The sequence below is a fragment of the Ambystoma mexicanum genome, chromosome 9, assembly GCF_040938575.1.
Source record: "Ambystoma mexicanum isolate Mex_15411 chromosome 9, UKY_AmexF1_1, whole genome shotgun sequence".
Lineage (NCBI taxonomy): Eukaryota > Metazoa > Chordata > Amphibia > Caudata > Ambystomatidae > Ambystoma > Ambystoma mexicanum.
This window is the reverse complement of record NC_090931.1, coordinates 651,155,255-651,177,368: the sequence shown is the minus strand read 5'-3', so window position 1 is coordinate 651,177,368 and position 22,114 is coordinate 651,155,255. Positions and strand designations below refer to the sequence as shown.

The 22,114-nt window shown below is 47.9% G+C and overlaps 1 protein-coding gene and 1 long non-coding RNA gene across 21 annotated transcripts in view; one reads left to right on the top strand and one right to left on the bottom strand.

Moving 5' to 3' along the window:
- LOC138488444 (uncharacterized) overlaps nucleotides 1-22,114 on the bottom strand; it is a 259,534-nt gene that overhangs the window by 2,017 nt on the left and 235,403 nt on the right. The gene's annotated exons all lie outside the window — the stretch shown is intronic.
- LOC138488440 (apoptosis-inducing factor 3-like) overlaps nucleotides 1-22,114 on the top strand; it is a 1,275,087-nt gene that overhangs the window by 1,177,313 nt on the left and 75,660 nt on the right. The gene's annotated exons all lie outside the window — the stretch shown is intronic.

Here is a 22,114-nt window from a genome sequence, read left to right as displayed (position 1 = left end):
GCTGACAGATAATTCCTGGAAAGTAAATAAAAATAGGCTAGTATTCACCAATCGGCCAGGGGCATATCAAGTTCTGGATGGCTACCAGCCAGAACTATAGAAGCAGACCTAAATCTCAGCAAGAGAAAATCTCTTACTCATCTTAATAGTCATCCTAAAAAGGGGGGGCTACCAATGAGCGTGCTGGCAAATAGCCCCATATTGCTGCTCCTGATGTGATGAACAGTATAATGGAGGCAATAAACAAACTGAACATTATGAGCAGACAGAGTTACTATAACCAAAAGTTGGCCGGGTATTTCGGCTCTTTGGAGTTCCAAGCCTGATCAAGGACATTTCTCCAGCATTGGATCTTTCATGGATTCACATGCTTAGAATATTCCCCGTCGACAGACTGGGAACCCTCGGTAAGCTTATAAAGCCGTTTCCCATAGGAAAACGTTCAACACTTTTGTGTCCTATCTACGTTGTTTTGGGACACGCACGCACGCCCCACTAGGACGTAGTGGTATAAATGCCCCGCCTCCGCGGCTCCCTTCAGATTTCAACCGTCTCCAAAGTGGGAGCACCTCGTGTAATTTCTACTTGGTTAGGTTGTGCTGTTGCAGTTTTTCTCCTGATGTCGGGGAAAAGCAATTTTCCGCCCGTGTGCTACGCGCGGACTAAAGAAGGTGTATGAGGGGGATGGATATATGGACTGCATATACTGTCTGCACCCTCATCACTCGGCTGACAAGTGCGACATATGTAAGGGCTTCTCCCAGAAGACTGTTAAAGATCGGAGTCGCAGACTTGTAGCATGGTTGAACGAGGGAGCGGGGGCATACCCGCCTTCGGAGATGGGCTCCACACGCAGCGCGGCCTCAGTGTCAAAATCTTCAGGGGCCCCGCGCTGCTCATCGTCGTCAGAACCCCCGGTAAAGAAATTGCGACCGGTGGATAAGGAATCGTCGGTAGGCCATTCCAGCAGGGACTCTTCTTCGAAGAAGGCCTCTTCGTCCTCATCTTCAGCGAGGAAAGACAAAGAAAAATCTAAATCCTCTTCGGGCGATCGTCATAGATCGGCCTCGAGTCGAGAGGCTGAGAAACGCAGGTCGAGTTCAGAAAAGGTGGGAACAACGCATAAGCCTGCACGACCACCACCGTCGTCGACGGTAGGGCAGTCGTCAACTACTTCTCTGCCGCAGTTGACATCAACCGTTCCTGGACCGCAGGCGACGTCGATGACGGGGCCGGCTATCGCTTCGTCGACGGAAATCCCGCGAGAGGCCTGGCGTCCAGAGGTCTTCGACCCAATTTTGCCAGAGGCACTTCTACAGCAAGAGGCCTTGTCGGTGTCCTCGGTAGACGAGGGTGAGAGGATAGCTGCCCCTGCAGATCTGGGGTTACAACTTACCACACCTTTCTCCGGGAGCATTCCGGGTTCTGCCCCCCTGCTCAATCCGTGATCATTTTTGTCATTGGAGGTCTTGTCCACGTTGCAAACGTTGCTGAAGACACTGGATGACAGACTACCTCGAACAACTCCGGCCAGGTCGGTCGTCGACGACCCGGGCCCATCTCGCCGCCCACCACCTTCAACCCCCGCGGCAGTGCCGCCGGAAGCAAACCTATCGGCACCACGCCGCGAGGAAGAGTAACTGTTGGATTCGGAATCAGGCAGCAGAGCCTCGTCAGTGGTCTCCCTTTCCCCCTCCAGGGATCCAACCTGGGAGTCCGATGCAGAATTGGAAGCCCCAAGGAGCCCGGCTCAGCCGTCTCCCCCAGACGATATCGGGTCATTTCACAACATGATGGCCAGGGCTTGTACGGAATTCGGGCTGGCCCAAGAAGAAGAAAAAGGACTTTTCTTTTCGACCACATGGGGAAAAGGAGAAGGTCGGTGTTTTCAGTGCCCATCCTGGATCATGTGTGGAAGGAAGGACTTCAAACCATGCGTCACCCTTTCTCAGAGCCAGTGATAAAGGGTCGTCTAGAGAAAAAATTCAAAGCCCCGGACTCTACTCTTAAGTGCCTTTCCTCACACCCAACTCCTGACTGTCTGGTATCAGCAGCGGCGAGAAAGGCAAGGGCTCAACATAAGTGTACAACCCCCCTGGAAAGTGATGCCAGACGACAAGATGCTTTCGGCAAAAAAGTCCTATCGGTAAGTGCTACAACAGTGAAGGCGGCCAATTCTCTAGCCATAGTTGCTAGATACGACAGGGAGATGTGGCATCGGCTGGCTCCTATACTGGAACACCTTCCGGATGAACATCGCAAAGCAGCTATGTTGCTGGTCAGGGAAGGTGAAGTGGCTTCAAATCATGCCATAAACATTGCAGTAGACCTTGCGGAGTCGGGGTTTAAGCAGGTGAACAACGGTGTGGTTCTCCGACGGCAAGCATGACTAAAATGCACCAACTTTCGACCGAAGGTGCAGTACAAGGTACTGGATATGGCTTTTGAAGGAGACCTCCTCTTCGGCAAAGGGCATGAAGGAGGACTCGGACACGGCGTGTTCCTTGGGGGCCCTCCAGAGTGATCGGGGTTTCCGGTCTTTTCGTCCCTTCAGGGGAGCATCAGGGAATTCCAGATTCTCGACATCGAGGGACAGACCCTTCGGTAGACCAGCATATTCCTCTCAGGGATACAGGCGAGCTTCGCAAGCGGCTAAACGTCGCCGGGACTACCAGGCCCCCAAGAAAAAGAGCAGGTTACTCCTCGTCGACGAGGGATAAGCAGAACAAGGACCAGCAATGACTGGCTTCGGAATGTTCTGGGGGGCAGAGTATCATGTTACATCAACGAATGGGAGCTAATAACAGATCAATGGGTGTTGGACACAGTAAAATACGGACATTCCCTGCAATTCAAAAACAACCCTCCGCACATTCCACCGGTGGGTGTAGCTCAATCCCATCTGAGCGTGTTGCTGCAGGAAGTAGCACTTATGCTACAAAAAGGGGCTATAGAACTAGTCCCGTCGTCACAAAGGGGTCAAGGGGTTTATTCCCGATACTTTGTGGTGAAAAAGCCAAATGGAAAGTGGTGTTCCATCCTAGACCTGCGCGAGCTAAACAAATCGGTGAAAAACATAGTTCAAGATGCTCACGCTCCAGGAGGTGATCCGGTCAGTTCAAAAAGGGGATTTTCTGGCGTCTCTGGACCTGCAGGATGCGTACTTCCACATACCGATGTGTCGGCGACACAAGAAGTACCTAAGGTTTGTGGTAGGGCAGACTCACTACCAGTTCACATTTCTTCCCTTTGGACTGAAATCTTCCCCCAGAACGTTCATGAAATGCTTGGCTCCGGTGGCAGCCTGGCTGAGAAGGCAAGGCCACCATGTATACCCGTATCTCAATGACTGGTTGGTGAGGGGGTCCTCCCCTATGTCGACGCACAGGAGTCTACAGGACACCATGAGCCTCTTGCAACGGTTGGGGTTTGCGATGAACTTCGAAAAATCCTCGTTAACGCCGTCAAGAAGCTTGGTGTTTCTGGGTGCACAGTTCGAGACCAAGTAAGGGTTAGTCAGACCATCCCTCGACAGCATCACCAGGCTCAGTCGATTGGCAAGTCAGTTGAAAATCAATTCCAGACTGTCGGTGAGAAAATATACATCAATCCTGGGGGCTATGGCGTCCTGCATTCCTCTGGTGCCCAACTGCCGCCTGTTCATGAGGCCAGTGCAACAGTTTTTAGCGGATCGTTGGATGCAGGCTCAGGGCCTCTGGTCAGACAGGCTGACCGTCGATGACGAGCTCCTGTTACCTCTTCGGTGGTGGAAGAGAGTTCAGAATATATCCAAAGGAGTACCCCTACAGGAGCCGGAGTTCCGGTTCACCGGAGTGACGGACGCGTCCCTAACTGGCTGGGGAGCGCACATGGGCACTCTGCAGACACAAGGCCGTTGGTCTCAGAAGGAATCCCTCCTGCACATCAACGTTCTGGAATTGAGAACGGTGCGCTGGGCCCTGAGGGCGTTCCTGCCTCATATCAGGGGGTCTACAGTGAGAGTTTTGACGGACAACACCATGGCGATGTTTTACTTAAGGAAGCAAGGCAGCACAAGATCCAGAACTCTCTCCATCGAGGCTCAGAAGGTGTGGCACTGGGCTCTAAAACACGATATAGCCATCGTAGCTCATCAATTTCCAGGAGTAAGGAACGAGCAGGCGGACTCGCTCAGCAGAAATATGGACCAGATTCACGAGTGGGAAATAGACACCGATCAATTGTCGAAGGTCTTCGAGAAATGGGGGCGGCCTCCGCTGGATCTCTTCGCCACGAAAACAAACAAGAAGTGCGAGATGTACGCCAGCAGGTGGCCACAGGAAGATTCGGTGGGAGAAGCGTTTTCCTTCCCGTGGACGGGCAAGTTCCTCTACGCCTTCCCTCCGTTTCCTCTGATACGGAGAACTCTGCAGTGGATACGCAGGTACAGGTGCCGAGTCATCCTGGTGGCGCCGTGTTGGCCGAGGCAGCCATGGTTTTCCGACCTGCTTCACCTGTCAGCGGATTATCTGATAACGTTCCCGAAGGTACCCAACCTCTTGTCCCGGGACGAAGGAACAGTGTTGCATCACAATCCGAGCAGTCTCAACCTCACAGCTTGGCTCCTGACTTTTCAGAATTTGGTGCCTTGAAAATTCCCTTGGACTGTCGGAAGATCTTATAGCCTGCGCGGGCCCCTTCCACCAACAAGTCCTACAGGTGTAAGTGGAGAAGATTTTGTACGTGGTGTCAAGGACAGGCAGGAGTGGAACCTCTGAGGGTTACTCCGGAACAGCTTCTTCCGTATCTACTACATTTGGCGAAGAGTGGATTGTCCTTTTCATCACTAAAGGTTCACCTGGCGGCCATCTCTAGGTTCACAAGAGGGAGGAAGTCAACGCCCTTGTTAAGCAACAGGTTAGTGAAGCACTTCATGAGAGGTTTGTTCCGGACGTTCCCTCCAGTTAAGCGTTTTCCACCGACGTGGAGCCTGAACAAGGTACTGGCAGGGTTAATGAAACCACCGTTTGAGCCAATGGCCACATCGTCGATGAAGTTTTTATCATGGAAGGTGGCTTTTCTAATAGCTATAACATCGGCTAGACGGATCTCAGAGTTGCAAGCATTGGTCATAGACCCTCCGTATCTCAGATTTTTCAAAGACAAGGTGATTTTGTCAACAAGTCCTCGTTTCATCCCGAAAGTTCCTACGACTTATCATAAACACTCATCCATTGTCCTGCCCACCTTCTTCACGACCCTCTCATCAGCTGCGGAAAAGGTCTTACATACCTTGGATGTCAAGAGAGCTCTAAAATTTTACCTTCATCGAACTCAACAACTTCGATCTACGCAGCAACTCTTCGTTGCATATGGGCCTTCGGCAAAGCGGAAGGCAATCTCAAAACAAGGACTGGCCCGAGGGGTCTCATTGACGATTGCCTTCTGTCATTTAAAAGTGTGGAAACCGCTAAAAGGACGTCCGAGAGCTCACTCAACCAGGGCGACTTCGTCGTTGACGGCGTTGTGGGCGGGGATTCCACTGACAGACATTTGCAGGGCGGCAGCATGGTCAGTGCCTCATACATTCACCCGCCACTACTGCCTTGAACGACCGCATGCGGACTAGATACAAATGGGACGAGCAGTCTTGCGACATCTTTTTCAGTAAGGTAAGCCCTTTTCTTCAAGAAGGGTCTATGCTGGTTTGGATATGCATTTATATATATATATATATATATATATATATATATATATATATATATATATATATATATATATATATATATATATATATATATATATATATATATATATATTAAACGCGTGTGTTTTAGTATGCTTTTATGGCTTATATGAATATTACTTGGTGCAGTACTGTGGCACGTTTTAATTTCGAATCTTGTGTGATCGTGATTCGCCTTTTGCAGGATGGGGTGGGTGCCAGATTGCATTCACACCTCCTCCCTTGTTTCAGGTTCACTGCTGTGCATTCTATTCTAAGCATGTGAATCCATGAAAGATCCAATGCTGGAGAAGGGAATAGTTTCTTACCTGTAACTCAATTTCTCCATCATTGGTATCTTTCATGGATTCACATGCGCCCGCCGGCCTCCCCTACATGCAATCGTCTTGTAGTTCTTGTTTCACCCCGTTCTACTTTGGAGGGGTCGAAATCTGAAGGGAGCCACGGGGGCGGGGCATTTATACCACTACATCCTAGTGGGGCGTGCGTGTGCGGCTCAAAACGACGTAGATAGGACACAAAAGTGTCGAACGTTTTCCTATGGGAAACGGCTTTAAAAGCTTACCGAGGGTTCCCAGTCTGTCGACGGGGAATATTCTAAGCATGTGAATCCATGAAAGATACCAATGCTGGAGAAATGGAGTTACAGGTAAGAAACTATTCCCTTCCCATGTGGGTTTTGCAGCCAATGTAAATCCAGGACGGCCTGCACTTCGGGTGTGATGAATGGCAAGTCATGGGGCCTCATTACGAAAATGGAGGTAGCCATGGAGCTATTAGCTCCATGGCTGCCTCCGTTCCGGGCTCCATTACCGGGTTCCTGCAATGGGGACTTACCGGGTTACTCCGACATAGGAGGACCCGGTAATTCCTCCTTGCAGCAACCCATCCCCATTCCCATTTGAGCCGCCATAGGGCTCAATGGGAATGGGGAGGGAGGTAATCACGGGCAGATTACATCTGGTCCGTTATTGCCTCCCTGTTACACTCGCAGGACCCAGAAAGCACGCCTGGTTTTACCAGGCGTGCGATCCGGGTCCAGCGATGGGAAGCTTGTAATCGGCTTGTAATGGGTCCCGATGCCTAGAGCATCAATCAACAATTACAAATCGGATTCCAAACGGATTTACAAAAATATGTCATTTTATTAATTTTTGCTAAGCAAAGCTAAAAATGTGTTCATAATGTCAACAAATATTAAAAGATTCAATATCCAGATCACTGGACAAAGTGCAAGTACAAATAACACGCTTCACCTAAACTGTTTGAGGATGTGCTAAGAACCGGGCTAACAATCCTCTTACCTCTCCCAATGTGTTTTTTGTGGTGCATCTTGTTCCCCATGGCAGGAAGACAACTCATGTGTTACCTTTATATGACCGAAGGCGGCAACCTGCACAGTTGGTGGCCGTGCTTTGGTCCCTTTTGTTCCTGGGTACATGTTACCACCTGAAAAGTACTTGCTAACCTGTCCAGCCCTTTCCCCCCAGGTCTGGGTGCCGGCAGTCTGCTGCCTCCTTTGTAACAGCCCAGCCACCTCCCTGGATGTGTTGGTGTCAAGGAAATGGGGGCCCGTTGTGGGGGAAGAGATTTCTTCCCTGCATGGCCACGTCCCCGATTATGGTCCTGTGACCTTTACCTTCCGTGCCTTGCCCGTGCTGGTCCCAGTTAATTTAATGCTTAGGGCAGCTCCAAGGTTGGTCTCAGGGGAACAGCATATTCATTCAGCTCCCCTTGTTGGCATCCTGGATTACGAAAGGGGGGCAGTTCTCATATCAAGGGTGGCACGTGGCAGGGCCCGGAGCTCAAATCTGGGTGAGCCATCCTGCAGTGTCAGGGATACAAAGATAGCGGGCCAGGGACGCTGTTAGGGCCTTTCGCCCATTTCAGTTGAAAGAGGCCTCAGGGGGGCCTCCAGCAACTGCCCTATGTTGGCAGTCATCATTTGTTCCTTTAAATGTGTGTTTTGCTGCGCGCACATTACAAGTTGCATTTTTTAAAGCCCTTTATGGCATCGCCTTGAGCCTCTGTGTTACCTTTTTTCTATATATTATCACCTTCCTGACAAAGAACAACTGATTATGAGACGGCCAACGAGACAACCCTTCTGGCCGGCTGTCATGTGATTAGACAACTATTAAACGACTTGTCTCCATTATGATGTATGCACGGGTGGCTCTGACTTTTGTTTTGCACTATAAGCAAGGTGGCCCCTAACCATTGTGTTGAATGGGTCTCCAGCACATCTTCAGTCGGTCCTGAGAACCTCTTACCCTCCCCTCGATTAAAGAAGAGAAGTGGAGGGTGGTGCATCTGAGACAGTGCAGGCATGGTAACGGACATTGGGTGCAGGAGATAACTGCCACCCATCTTGATGTCTTACACAGGCAAGGTGGAGAGAGCTAGTGTCAGCAGTGGCCCGTGAAAACACCCACGGTGGCAGTCGACTACATCATGGATTGAATGACCACTTTGCGCTAGTTCATCCGGCGAGGGCCTGCATAGGGTGTGTGGCGAGCTTGCACTTTGGACCTCTTGCAAACAGCAGTGTACTGTAAAGACTATACCCAAAGGTACCAGGGCCATAGAAAATAACAAAGCCAGTGAGCTGAATCTAACTAATGTATGTTCTCCATAATATGAGGCTGCAGTTTGGCTTGACTTGGGGTTTGTAGTAATTTCCCCCTAGATGAAGAATAGGTAGAGGAGTCCTTGGCTTGCAGGTCTAACAAGATGGCTCTCAGAAGTTTCAGAAAAGTAAACTTTGTCAATCTCCTTCACCCTTGTAGTTGGCAGTGGGTGTAATGGTAGTATAGAGTAACAGTGGCATGTCCTCAATGAAGAAAGGCATTTGGAGGGTTGTTCCAAATACCTCTTTCTATCTGTAATGGGCGGCCATTCTTTCAGAGTGGCTTTGAAGTATGATTGCCAGTTTCCCAACCAATTTTTTGTTGTAATGGTCTCTCGAATGCTGCTGTTCAACTGTCGTCCTTGTTTACTGCAGACAAAGTGTATAACTTTGTGGCATATGGTCATGGGCAGTTTAAAAACAAAAGGAAATCTTGAGAGCCTGTGTTTCCTGATTTACTTTATTCCCGCCAGACACTTTTTTGTTGACCGCCTGATGGGGCCTGTTGAGGATCCTTTGGAGACATCTTTCCTTGTGACAATGCATCCCTTCCCACTTCATTCTGGTTTGGGGTCTTGGAAAGGAAAGTTGCATGCCTATTGTTGTCAAAGAGCAGGGTCTTAGCCTTTCCTAGTTTCAAAGTTTTCAACTATTTTGCATTTGCTCACATGCATTTATTTTTCAACAAATTTTTATTTCTGTGATATTAAAATATTCGACATCTGTTTGTTTCCTCACATTGGTTATCTTCATTTCTCTTTGTAATATTGATCTGACATTCTTTCTTTAAGCGTTCATAACCGGTGTTATAAGCCCATAGCCCAAGTTAAAGGCCAGAGAGTAGCGAGGGCGTTTGACAGTCCCCAGGCCTATAGCACCCGATCCAGCATGCCGGCACGGTGTAAACGCTATTGGCATGCCGGGTTGCCAAGCCAGTAACCCAGCTGGCTGAAAGCAATGTATTTTGATTCAATGAACGGAACACCTTGCAGTGTCCCGTTCATTGAATCAAAATACTTCCCTAAAATGGCCACCATGGATTAGGACGGCGGGGCTTCATACTGAGCCCCTCTTCCATTTCCATGGCGGCCAGGAAGCAGGAGCAACAACAACGCGGCACTAGCCGGCATCGCTGCTGCAGAAGAAACAAGTAAGGCTGGGGGTGGGAACTATGGGGGTATATTTAAGCAAGGGACAGTGGGGGGGGGGGACAGCCAGCAGGTGGCTCGGAACACGGGCTTAGATCGGTAGAAAATAAAAAGCTAAAAATGTGAGCATGCCTAGTTAAATGAAAGCACTATCCTAATTATGGTATTTTGCTTATGTTATGTACTCAAACTAGTGGTAACGGTAATACAGGTTGGTGGACCTCGGCGGATTTACTGCTGAGATACCACCAAACCTATAAGGAGACCCTCCTCACAAAGAGATTTTTTTTTGTATTCACATATTTATTGAAAAATTCCAAATGACATGCAAAACCATTTTATAAAAGCACATATAACTCTCCCCCTCACAGGTACAGTGAACATTTCAACTATATAAAATTCCAAGAAACTCCCTCACCCACGAATTCTTTCAGAAACGATGCTCTTTTATTTTTCTACGCCATCACCCCTAGCAGTAAAGACATTTGATTCAGATCCCCTAAACACATGTACAGTAATCAGTCCAACTATTTACAATTCCAAGAACCTCCCCCAGATGTATTCATAAAGGTTGCTTTTCTTATTCCTGTACATAATCACCCTCTCCATTAAAGAGATTTGATGCATATCCTCCAACCACGTAGAGGCAGACGGCATTTGCTCACTTACATTCTCGCAGTATACTTTTCTTCACAGTCAATGATGCCCTGAAGATCCAACACCCCTGCGGGTATGACAAATCCGCTATTAAATCCTCCTCCTCCAAAGCAATGGTTATAAAGTCGTAATCCAAATCTAGCATCAAAACATTGTTCATAGTCAATGTGATTTCTTGCAAGAATACCCTCAACCCTCTGCACTTCCTCATATGTTCAAATGAACCCACTCGGTTTGCATCTCCAACACGCCTCAGAATCAAGCAAACCCCTTTCATAGAGTTTAAGCAGAGTCCAGTATAGTAAGTTCAAAATGTTAATCTGCTTTGCCCTTTCTCCGAGGTTTAACAATTTCATGTTCACATTCCTGCAAAATTATCCCATCTACAAACACTAATTTCTGATCCTTTTGCTTCTGACTATTTGTCGAGTAGTTTTTAGTTAAATTCCTTGTATTTCGCCAGGTGTTTGTGGACTTTAGAAGCAATATGACCATGTAACTTGAACCTCTTTAACCAGTCTGCAAGGTCTCTGCTCTCTCCTGGAATCCTCTCAATAACAGCCCTCTTTAATCTGCGATATTCTGCATATGTGCAATCCTCCAGTCCCCTTTCAGCAGTCAGACTACTAAATGTGATCCATTTTCTATCCGTAAATAGGTTGCCAAGCCACTGGACACTGCACAGGAACCAATTGGGCCAGAACACCGTTTTCCCTTCCCATGTAATCTCAAGGTTCAGCCATAATGATGATTTTTTTGGAACCGACTTCACAAGACTACACCAACACTCTCTTAAGAATTTGCTTGTTGGATGTGATTTGTATCCACTTGCATCTTCAGATGTCAGGAGCACCCTCTGTGACCGTGTTGTACATCTACTTATCTCCGCTTGCGTCCAAACATCCATCGAATCCTCAATGAAAGGAAGCAAGTGTCTCGCTGTGAAAGCTAGATGATAATTTGTAAAGTCTGGGACTCCCAAACCCCCTTTCTCACATGGGAGCTGTAGCTTCCACAACTTCAAGCAGGGTTGTTTTCCATCCCACAAGAAAGACGATCATGCTCTCTATTTTCTTCATTTCGTTTTTCCTTGCCCACACGGGGACCATAGTCAGGATGTAATTTATGCGTGAAGCAGTAGTCATCTTAATTGCGTTAACTCTCCCCCAAAGACTAATCCCCAATTCAGTCCATCAATCCAGGTCTTTCTTCAGATTCTCAATCATACTTTTTAAATTTACTTCCATCATGTGATCTACGTCCTTTGTTAGCCAAATGCCCAAATACTTCATTCTGTGTGGGCACCAACTGAAACCATAACTGCTCAGCTGCTGACTGGTACAGGTTTCGTATGTAGCCATTGCTTCCGACTTCATCCAGTCTATTTTGTATCCTGAAAACTCATGGAAGTTGTCAATTTGTCTGACGTATCCACACTATGTACCACCAGCATTATGTCATCGGCATATAGCCATAGCTTTTGTGATGCCTTTCCAAATTGGACTCCTTGAATCAACGGATCCCTTCTGATCTTGTTGGCTAAAGGCTCCATCGCAAGGATAAACCGCAATGGGGGAGAGTGGACATCCATGTCTCGTACACCTTCCCAGTTCGAAGCCATCTGAGGACAATCCATTTGTATTCCCAGTGGCTGTTGGTTTTGAGTACAACAGCTGTATCCACTGTATCAGAGTTGCTCCTAAACCAAAACCTTTCAATGCTGCCACAAGGAAGTTCCATTCTACGCAATCAACTGCCTTCTCTGTATCTAAAGACAAGACTGTCACATCTGTTGATCATTTTTGACTTTCATATAAGGTCAGGATCAGCATGCGCATGTTCTCAGCTGCATGCCTCCCCTTAACAAAGCCCTCTTGTCCGGGGTCAATCTCAGGTAAAAAATTCTCCTGTCGCATAGCAAATATCTTTGCAAATAGTATGTCCGTGTTAAACAGGCTTATTGTTCTATAGCTACTCAAGTTCTGTTTTTAGTGCCTGCAACGCCAATTTGAATTCGCCCTTCATGGCATCCAGATGCGCGTTCATAGAGTCCATAAATTGTGCCTGAAACTCCCCAAACCACGTCTTCAAATCTTCTTTTGTGGCCATGCCTTCGTGGGGGGTGTTTGTTTCCGAGCCACCTTTAGATCCTTTGGTCGTCTTTGCCTTATCCGGGGTTCCTTTATCTCCCCACCAGAGATGGACCAGGCTTTGATCTTGCTTCGATGGTTGGGTAGAAGGGTTTGTTTGTCCTTGCTTCCCTCTGGATCTTGACATTTGGCCCTACTCGTGCTAGTTGCTCAATGGGGTCCGACCTTTCCTGCGTGGTTCCCCTTCGCTGGCCTCTGCAGGTCCTATCCGTGATTCTCTGTCCCGGATATCTGGTTCGCTACACCATCCGAGGTTCGCCCATTGTTTGCCCCAAAAAGGAATGGGGAGGCTCAGCCGTATGTGTCCGCTAACCACTTAAGTCCGCCTCCCGTGGAGGTGAGGAGCCTCCCGCTCTATGGCTGCGCCTTGCTACATGGGGAGATCACTGTTCTCCCTCCAATGTGCTATGCTTGTGGCCAACTTCGGGCAGTGCCCTCCCAGAGTATATGGGCGCGGGGAATGGGGGAGAGCGAGACAAATGTGGCGGCTCCAGGTGTCCGTGGCTCCAATTGATCTCCAAATGATTCAGGTGCCGGGAGGGGGGCTGAGGTACCAGGGGCCACTGAAGTCATGAGGAAGGGTTTAGGATTCCCTTCAAAGTTATCCTTGAATACGGGTGAGGGCGTGAAGCACAAGGCGACACGCCTTTGTGCTAGTAGTAAATCATGCCATCCTCAGGGCAGTTGGGGCGGGGCAGAGGGGAACACGCTAGTTAGGGTTTGCGTGGCACAATGGGGGGGAAAGGGGAGTTGGGGACCGGGGAAGACCAGGGACAACTCTGAAATTGTAAAAGGGAGGAAGGTACCTATGTTAAGCTACCTCATACAAAAGAAGGGATGGGGATAAAGATCCTGACACAGAATGTAAGGGGCTTAAACTATCCAGTCAAGCGTAAAAAAATAGCACACTTCATCAAGAAGGGGGCCTTCAACATCGTCATGTTCCAGGAGACACATATAAGAGCCCAAGACGAGCATAAATTCCGCCTCAGAGGCTTCAATCAAATCCTTCAGGCGAATGCCCAAGAGAAAAAGGCTGGTGTGCTTATAGCGGTCAGAGACTCCTTGCATGCACAGGTTAAGTCCTCATGGGGAGATAAACAGGGGAGATGCCTAATAATGACCATAACAATCGAAGGCAGACCCCTGACACTGGCCACGGTATACGCCCCCAATACAGGTCAGGACGGCTTCTTAAGAGAGGTCCTAGACAAAATAGATCAACAAGCTTTGGGGGAGGTTATCTTGAGGGGGGATTTTAATATGGCGTGCGACCCATCCCTAGATAGATCAGGGCCCAGGAAGCAGGTTCAGGATGCCCCTTCAAAAAATCATGCACCTTGGGCTAGCGGATGCATGGCGCAATGGCAACCCCGAACGGAAAAGCTATACCTACTATTCGCATGTACATAACACGGCCTCGAGAATAGATTATCTCTGGGTATCGGTGAGCCTCCTAGGTAAGATTAAACAGAGATAGAACCCATCACACTCTCGGACCATGCCCCTCTGTAGGCGACCATTAATTGGTCCAAACAATATCCCAGGCTTTGGAGCCGGTGCCTCTCAGAGGATATAATTAGGGATCCGGTGCTGGCTCAGATGCTTGGAGAACATATCACAGATTTTTTAACCAACAGTGACCTACCTGACACAAATAAAGACACATTGTGGGACGCCCTAAAGGCGGTAACTAGAGGACACCTAATAGCACTCAAGGCACAGAGAGAAATTGAACCGCCAATGGGAAAAGGTGTTAGAGGCACAGATAGGGGCGATACAGGCAGAATTGATCCAGACACCCACTAGGAAAATCATGCGAACATTAAGACATGTTCAGGGGCAACTAGAAGCACTACGCACGAAAAAAGCAGAAAGGGCACTTCTATACACGAAACATTGGTATTATGTAAAGGCGAACAAAGCCGACAAATTGTTAGCAAGACAACTGAAAGGCACACAGCAGACTCGAACAATAAGAGCTTTAAAAGATGAGTCAGGCCAGATTAAGACCCAGACCTCCGAGATAGGACAGATATTCGAAAGATTCGATCAAAATCTGTATACTACGGATCTCCCAGACAGGGATCTCCAGAAAGCTTTTCTCGCTGGGGTTAAGCTTCCCGTGGTGGAGGAGGAAGATAGGAACAACTTAGAAAAAGAAATCACAATAGAAGAGGTTATTGCAGCAATACAGTCCCTTCCCGAAGAACAAAGCTCCGGGCCCGGATGGGTATACCGCCCTTTTCTATAAAACATACAAAGATATCCTTGCTCCAGTACTCGCGTCCTTATACAATACATTCAGGGAAATGGGAACCGTGACCCAAACCATGAATGAGGCAAAAGTGTTGGTGTTTCACAAAAAGGGGAAGGAAGAACCAATGCCCCACCGCTTACCGCCCCATAGCTTTAATAAACCTGGATGCAAAATTGTATACTAAGATATTAGCGACTAGATTGGCGCCACTCCTTCCTAGACTAATCAACCAGGATTCGTCCCAAATCGGCAGATTCATGACAACCTCGTAGGGTGTTCCATCTGGTTGAAAAAATAGGCATTAAACAGACCCCAGCAGCATTGGTCGCCCTGGACGCGGAGAAAGCGTTTGACCGGGTTGAATGGTCATTTCTATTCCAGGTTTTACAGAAAATGGGAATGGGTAAGGGATACATCAACATGATCCGGGCCAATTACAATTCCCCGTCCGTAAGAATAGCGGTGAATGGAGGATTGTCGGACAAGGTATATCTAGGGAGAGGGACAAAATAAGGTTGCCCACTTTCCCCCCTTCTATACACGATATACCTGGAACCCTTATTGGTGAAAATTAGGGATCTCCGGAGGTAAAGGGCATAGAAATGGCGGGACAGGAGCACAAAGCGGTGGCATATGCAGATGATATGCTAATGGCCCTAGGAGACCCGGTGTTATCCCTCCCACATTTAATGGAAATCATAGACAGGTTTGGTGAAATTTCGGGGCTAAAAATAAACAGGCAGAAATCAGAGATACTGATCCTGGCAGGCAACAAAGAAGAAATTCGAGCAATTGCAACGGATTGTCAATTGAAGGTAGTGAACACCGGCATAAAATATCTGGGCATCACTCTCACCGGGAACATTGACGAACTGTATGCTCCCAACTACCCCATACTCTTGGGAAATATTAAAAAAGAATTGTTAAAATGGAATCCATTAGCGATTTCCTGGTGGGGTAGAATCACGGCGGTTAAAATGTCGATACTTCCCAAACTAATGTACTTATTTCAAGCCCTCCCGATAAGACCCCACCGGGCGTTCTTTGGTGCACTTGGGAAGGTGTTTTTGAAATACGTCTGGCAGAACAAAACCCCTCGAATCTCGAATGCGGCTCTGACAGCACATAGAAGGGAAGGGGGGTGTGCCATGCCACACTTTAAGAAATACTACAAAGCTGCACAACTCTGGGTATTAAGGGAATGGATCCCAGAGCAGCTGGAGAAAATATGGGAGATGCAGTATAGGGCTGTGGCAACGACATCCACCAGGCATATGCTATGGATTAATAGTTGATTTCTACAAGACAATACGCATATAAGTGGGATACTGAAGACAACACTGGGGGTGTGGGATGCAGCCAACAAAAAAGAAACTCTGACTAAAGATCCCTCCCCGTTTATGCCAATGTTTGGCAATCCAGAGTTCCCCACCAGGAATGGAAAAGGGAGCATTCAGAAAATGGGAAGAGGCTGGGTGCAAAATGGTGGGTGATATGCAAATAGGCCAACAGATGAGGTCATTTGCAGATTGCACAGCACTACTAAATCTAACTCCAAAGGACCGATTTAAATATGAACAACTCTGTCACTGGTTGAGCACTCCCCGGATAAAAGAAGCAGCGTCCAGAGACCTGACTCCCTTTGAAACGTACATTATGTCCCATACAGGCACCCGCAAATTTGTCTCCAATACATGAAAAGGAGGGAGAAAACCCTGGGATATTCACTTCCCAGGGATAGATGGGAGTATGTTTGGCGCCTGATGCCAAAACTGACGAGAGCCATCCAAACCAGAGAGATGTGGGTGAAAATAATGTTTCAATGGCACTATACCCCTGAGAGACTACACACAATGTAGCCTAACGCCCCGAACAAATGCTGGAGAGATTGCGGTGGGCAAGGGGACATATCTGGTGGGACTGCCCGAAACTAAGCTCCTATTGGGGGGAGATCAAGGCCCAAATGTATAAAATGTTCCCGGGGACAGAGCACCTGGGGGTCGAGGTATGGATAGGGGGCCTATGGGATACCAAGGATAAAACTCTCAACATGTCGCAGAAGAGGAACTTAATGGGCCTGCTGATAGGAGCTTGGTTGGAACTTGCACATAACTGGAAACATATATCCCCTCCGGTAGCAGTAGACTGGGTGCGAAGGGTGTGGACGCATTTGGCCATGGAAGTGTTAACATACAACATCCAAGGAGAACACGGGAGGTTTAGAAATGATTGGGGACACGTGATAGAGTATCTCCAATCGGACTACAAAGAACAATGGTGCCCGCACAAGATAAGGATGTTGGACTTATTCACGTAAAGGGGAGCTGTACCTCCGGGAGAAGATTTACATGGACTGAGAATAACCCGGTCGGGGGAAGGGGGGAAGTTTTATTAATGTTATATTTGTAGTTGAACTCTATTCTGCATAGATTTATGAAAATAATAAAACACGTTTAAAAAAACAAAACATTCCAAGAGACCACCTTCAAGCTACCCTTGGAGGCGTTCACCTTAGTTGAATTGTCCGATTCCCACCCTGTGAAGAAGCACACATACAACCCAAATACAAAAACAAACACAAAAAGACACAACTTTGTTTTGTCAAGCTCAACCCAAAAGCACCTCCCAACCTTTCTAATTGCAATGAGTACTCAGTTCCCCCCTCCCCAATATTTCTTAGATCTTAGAATTATTTCACATCTGTATCAGGTTCGACACGTTACATAACATTATAGTTCCGTTAAGTGCATAACATTTAACTCTAAACACTTAACTCCTTTCAGTGTATCCATGCTGGCAATCCCTTCTAATCCACCCCATTGCAACTTTACACTTCAACTCTGTTAGTACTTAACAGATCCGCTATAGTACCCAAAGAGACCCCATACCGGAGAACCCCAATATCATGCTCTACACCCTCCATACACCAGGGTTTATCCCAATGATCCCAAACCCTGCATTGTAAACCTACACCGTTGCCAAAGACAACACATGAAACAGCGTGGCCTGTTTAATTGAAGGTGTAAAGAACGTCACAATATCTAATGCAGTAATATCTGGCTCGGGTGAAGGACATTGAATGTTCACCTTAGGTGGATAACATTACCACTACTCAGAATAATACCAGACACAAAACCTAAACTGTTCAAAACTTCTCTAATTTACCTGAAAAGTCAAGTTTTCCCTTTGTCAGTTACACTATGTCCACAAACGGCATGACACAATAGATCTTTATTTATAACTCAGCCTCTCAAGCAATTCTCCAATGGTCTGTCCAAATGATCTAGTTCAAAACATCAATGCAGCCTCTTAATTATGCATGCGCTCATACAGTGTTGAACACTGCAGATGTTATAGTGACAAATAGAAAGTTTACCCCTACGACAAATATTACAGCATATTTGTGTTTCCCCACCCCGAGTAAGTAGACCATCACGCAAGCACCACAACACTGCATTCACACCATCCATACCCCAGCATTATCGAGTGTGTACACAGGCGATTGGGTCGGGACCCGTAGTGTCCCAAGAGACTAGCAAACCCAGTTCACTTTTATGTGTATCAGTGGGAAGGGCTATGACTGCAGAGTGCACACTGCATGGAGCTTCTGCATGTTCTGCGCTGTACGAAACGGACAAATAGTCTCCTTGGCGGTCAACCATTTACTCGACCTAGACAATGGGGAAGTCGTGGCTCGTTGGGTCTTCGAAGCTCAGTACCGCTTTCCGGTTCGGCATACTCATGGTTTCTCCGTTCACTTAGTTCCCTACACTGTGAAGTTCTTTCTGCATTTCTGCAGGTTTACAACGTCAGAAGGTAGCATACGAGTGCCATATAAAAAACAAAGTACACACAGCAATCCTGAGAACACACACAGGCCTCATCTAAAGTAATATTACCAGCTTTGAACTAGCAGTTATAGTGGCATGGACTTCAATGGAATACTTGTAAATGCCTCTAACCTCATGGATCAGCCAAGAGAACAGCACTCTGTAGAAGAAAAGTAGTGTTTCCACAGCTGGACTAAGGAGCCAGCACATAAAATGTTACACCACGTGGGCCCCGCTGCATGCTGTCGGTAAACCCATGGCACGTACTGTGAGAAACCTGAAGGTGTCTCACTCAGTAGTCCCCATGGATCTGTAATCCAGGTGGCCAGGACACGGCCATCGCTATTGGATCCAGTCCCTGGAGATGAACCAGTGAGGGAGGAACACCTGGATGAGGGGTCCTCGGGGAGTGGAAGGGGGACACCGAAGGGTGAGACTCGGTATCCCCTTTCTTATGACACCTTTTCCCCATCTTGCCAAGTAGGATACTTAGAAACTGTACCCCCCTCCCTTTTCCAACATGCACACTTTCTCACACCATGAGCGCCAACAGACTAAGACTCGAGCCGTTTACCTGACATGTCCCAACACAAGAATCAGGCAGAGTCAGGCAATTGACGACAACTACACACACCCTTTCTCATTGGGATAAATAACAATGGGATTTCCCATTCTTTCCCTTTCCCATTGGGATAAAAGGCAGAGCACAAGAGCACACTCTGAGCAAGGCCGAATGCACGAGGAAGCAGCTATTCCAGGACGGCAGTTCAAACGGAGGAGAAAGGTGGTGAGACCTGAAAGGACGTCAAGGAGGGAGTTGCCCTTTTCAACCCATTCCCACAATGCCTCCAACAAAGGAAACATAAGACTGGGAATCGCAGCTGGAGAATGGTGTGACGGATGTCAGCGGTACATGGAACCCTCCCACACTGATAGTCAGGGCGGCGAGACGCGGTTGCCATTGAGATACCGTCCTTCACTCCAGCGGCCAAGGAAACTCCAACGCACTCAGCACAGCCGGTGAGTCGGAAGATCTTGATAGTGGACCGGACTGTGTGAGGCTCAAGGTTGCAGTGACAACATTAAATAGACAGAGGTGTTTTTGTGAACGAACTTGGTACCAGAGATTGGTCTAGTGCCACGTGGGCACTCACTCGAAGGTCTCTAGCTGATACCCCTCTCCTAAACACTACAAATACCAAGAGGCCATAGGGAGGGCCGGTGTGAGGTGTCAAGGTGGTCATAAAAGGGTCAAGCCAAAACCTTTGTACAATTGAAAGTCCTTGACACGGTGCAGAAGATTGACAATTGGGAAATTTGGAATCCGACAAAGGGAATTGTGAAACAGGAGTTTGCACCCAGCTGAGGGGAATGCCGTGCAAACTGCAATTTAGAGAGGCCATACTGGCCATATGCCTAAAATAGTGACCCGGCGAGACGTGTTCGCCCTTCGGAAGTCTGTTTAAAATTGGCAAGTGTTTTGGAAGGTCTGAGCCCGGATTAGGGGGAACCTAACCAAAACAAGCTAGTTGTTTAAAAAGACATCGGGCCTCATTACGACCCAAGTGGTAACCGTGCTGTTAAAAACGGCATGGCTGCCGCCGGGGTCATGTTTTTTTCTGGCTCCTGGCTTTGGGGAATTACAGCCCCAGCGGTCCCGGAAGCCAGGTGCCGGAAAAAGTAAGTGCCCATTCGAATCACATAGGACTCAATGGGAATGGGGAATACGGTTGCATCGGCCCACTCTTAATGGTGGCGGTGCTACCGTCAAAGTCTGCGGGCGGGTGCCGTTCCGCCCGCCAGGTCTGACCGCGGTCAGACCTTCAAGTCAGGTGCTGAGTAGCCATTCAATGGGAATGGGAGAGGCATCAAGTCAAAATGTCTTTTTTACTATTGGTCGAATAGAAAAAAGACTGATTTAGAACAATCGCTCTGTGACCACACAGACCGGCCTTTCTAAATAAAACTGTCAAGGCCGTGCCGCACATGAGTGCGCGCAAGGGATGACAGGCACGCCAGGACCCAGAAGAGTCATCGCGGGAGAACAGGCAAGTGTTTGTGTGTTCAAGTGTCCGTTGCGTGCTTTTGGGTTCTGGGAATTCTTGATTGGGGAGGGAGGCAGTGTCGGCTGAGGAAGGGGGCTTGGGAGGGGGGGTAAAACCCCCCGATTTCAAACGTATCCCGTATGAGAGGGTGGCGGTGGGGGGTAAAGCAATGTTATGTTTTTGCTCTTTGCGGGCTGCCTAAAATCAGCTGAAAAAAATCTGTCTTTTTGTTAAGCGACCTACAAAAAGTGAAAATATCACATAGAACCATGGTAGCAGAGGACATTGCAAAGAAAAAAATGTCAGTTTTCCCTTTAAATCTAGCACATGGTAGAGCGCGGCAGCATGGGCGTGGCTATCCCTGGTGACTTTGCTCTCTAGCACCACCTGTCAGTCCTATTCTCCACCTTGTCCAGACCAGACGCTCAGCAGAGCTGCAGAGATAGAATGTGTTTCCTCAGGCGCACTATGCGTCGGCGCCTTTCCGTTTTGCTTTTTTTCTTTGATTTATTCCACATTGCCTCCTGACATTGCCCATGTTTCTTTTTATGTCGGGTCTAACTAGTTTTGCTATTTTCTTCTCGTGTGGCAGGAACTACAAAGCATGCGTTTTCTCCCCAGGCGTTGCATCAAAGTTTTTGGCACAGGGAGGACATTTTGACAGGTCTCTTTTTGGATTATACCACAGAGTTGGTTCCTGACAAGAAGTGTCAAGCAAAGGTAAGGGAGGTTCTATATTGCTCCACACTGTTTTCAGGTGACCTCTTTCCAGTGGTCCTCAGTGGGAGGGACCTTGCCCTGTTGCCGCTAAGCACCTCATTACCAGGGGTGTCCCAGAGGTATCTTTGGCTGATAACAGTGCTTGTACTGAAGGCCTGTATTGGTCTTTTACTGGGTCCTCAGGACCTGGGTAATGCTTGAGTGTTGGGAACCTTCCACCCGTCTCATTGAGCCTGAGGTTCCACAACCTTCCACCTGAGCTTGTTCTGAGGATTCCCCTGAGGGTGATCCTGATCTGTGGCACGGAGCAAGAAGGTTCCCTGCATCTCTTCTTCTGTCCCTCTGAGCAACACGGAGTAAATCAATTTCCACTGACTTCATAAAATTTACGAGCTCCACGCCAGGTATTTCCTAGTCTGCAAAAAGTCAGGTGGGTGCAGACCCATCCTCAACCTACGGTACCTAGACAGATTCCTCTGCTCATAATCGTTTCAAATGGTTACACTACAAACAATTATCATCCAGCTTGCCAAGGGAGACTTTCTATCTTCCCTGGACATGGAGGACACATATTTCAACGTCCCTGTACACCACAGTTATTGCAAATTCGTGGGTTTGTGGTGACATGCTGCCACTTTCAATTCAAGGTACTCCCCTTTGGCTTCAAGTTTGCTGCAGCGCATCTCGGGAAGTGGGCAGATCCATGTCTAGTCTTATTTGGATGATTGGCTGATCAGAGAACCATCCCTCAAACGAGGTCTACAGCACATGAGGGGGCCACGGAAGCCTGTCTAACATTGTTTGGTTCTCTCTCAATTACTCAATGTTATCTATGATTCCGTCTCAACGAATGCTGTTTCTTGGGGCACACTTGGTCACCACCACTTCATCTGCAACCCCGTCAGCCGACCAGGTCAAGACAATCATATCCAAGGTTCAAATGTCTCTAA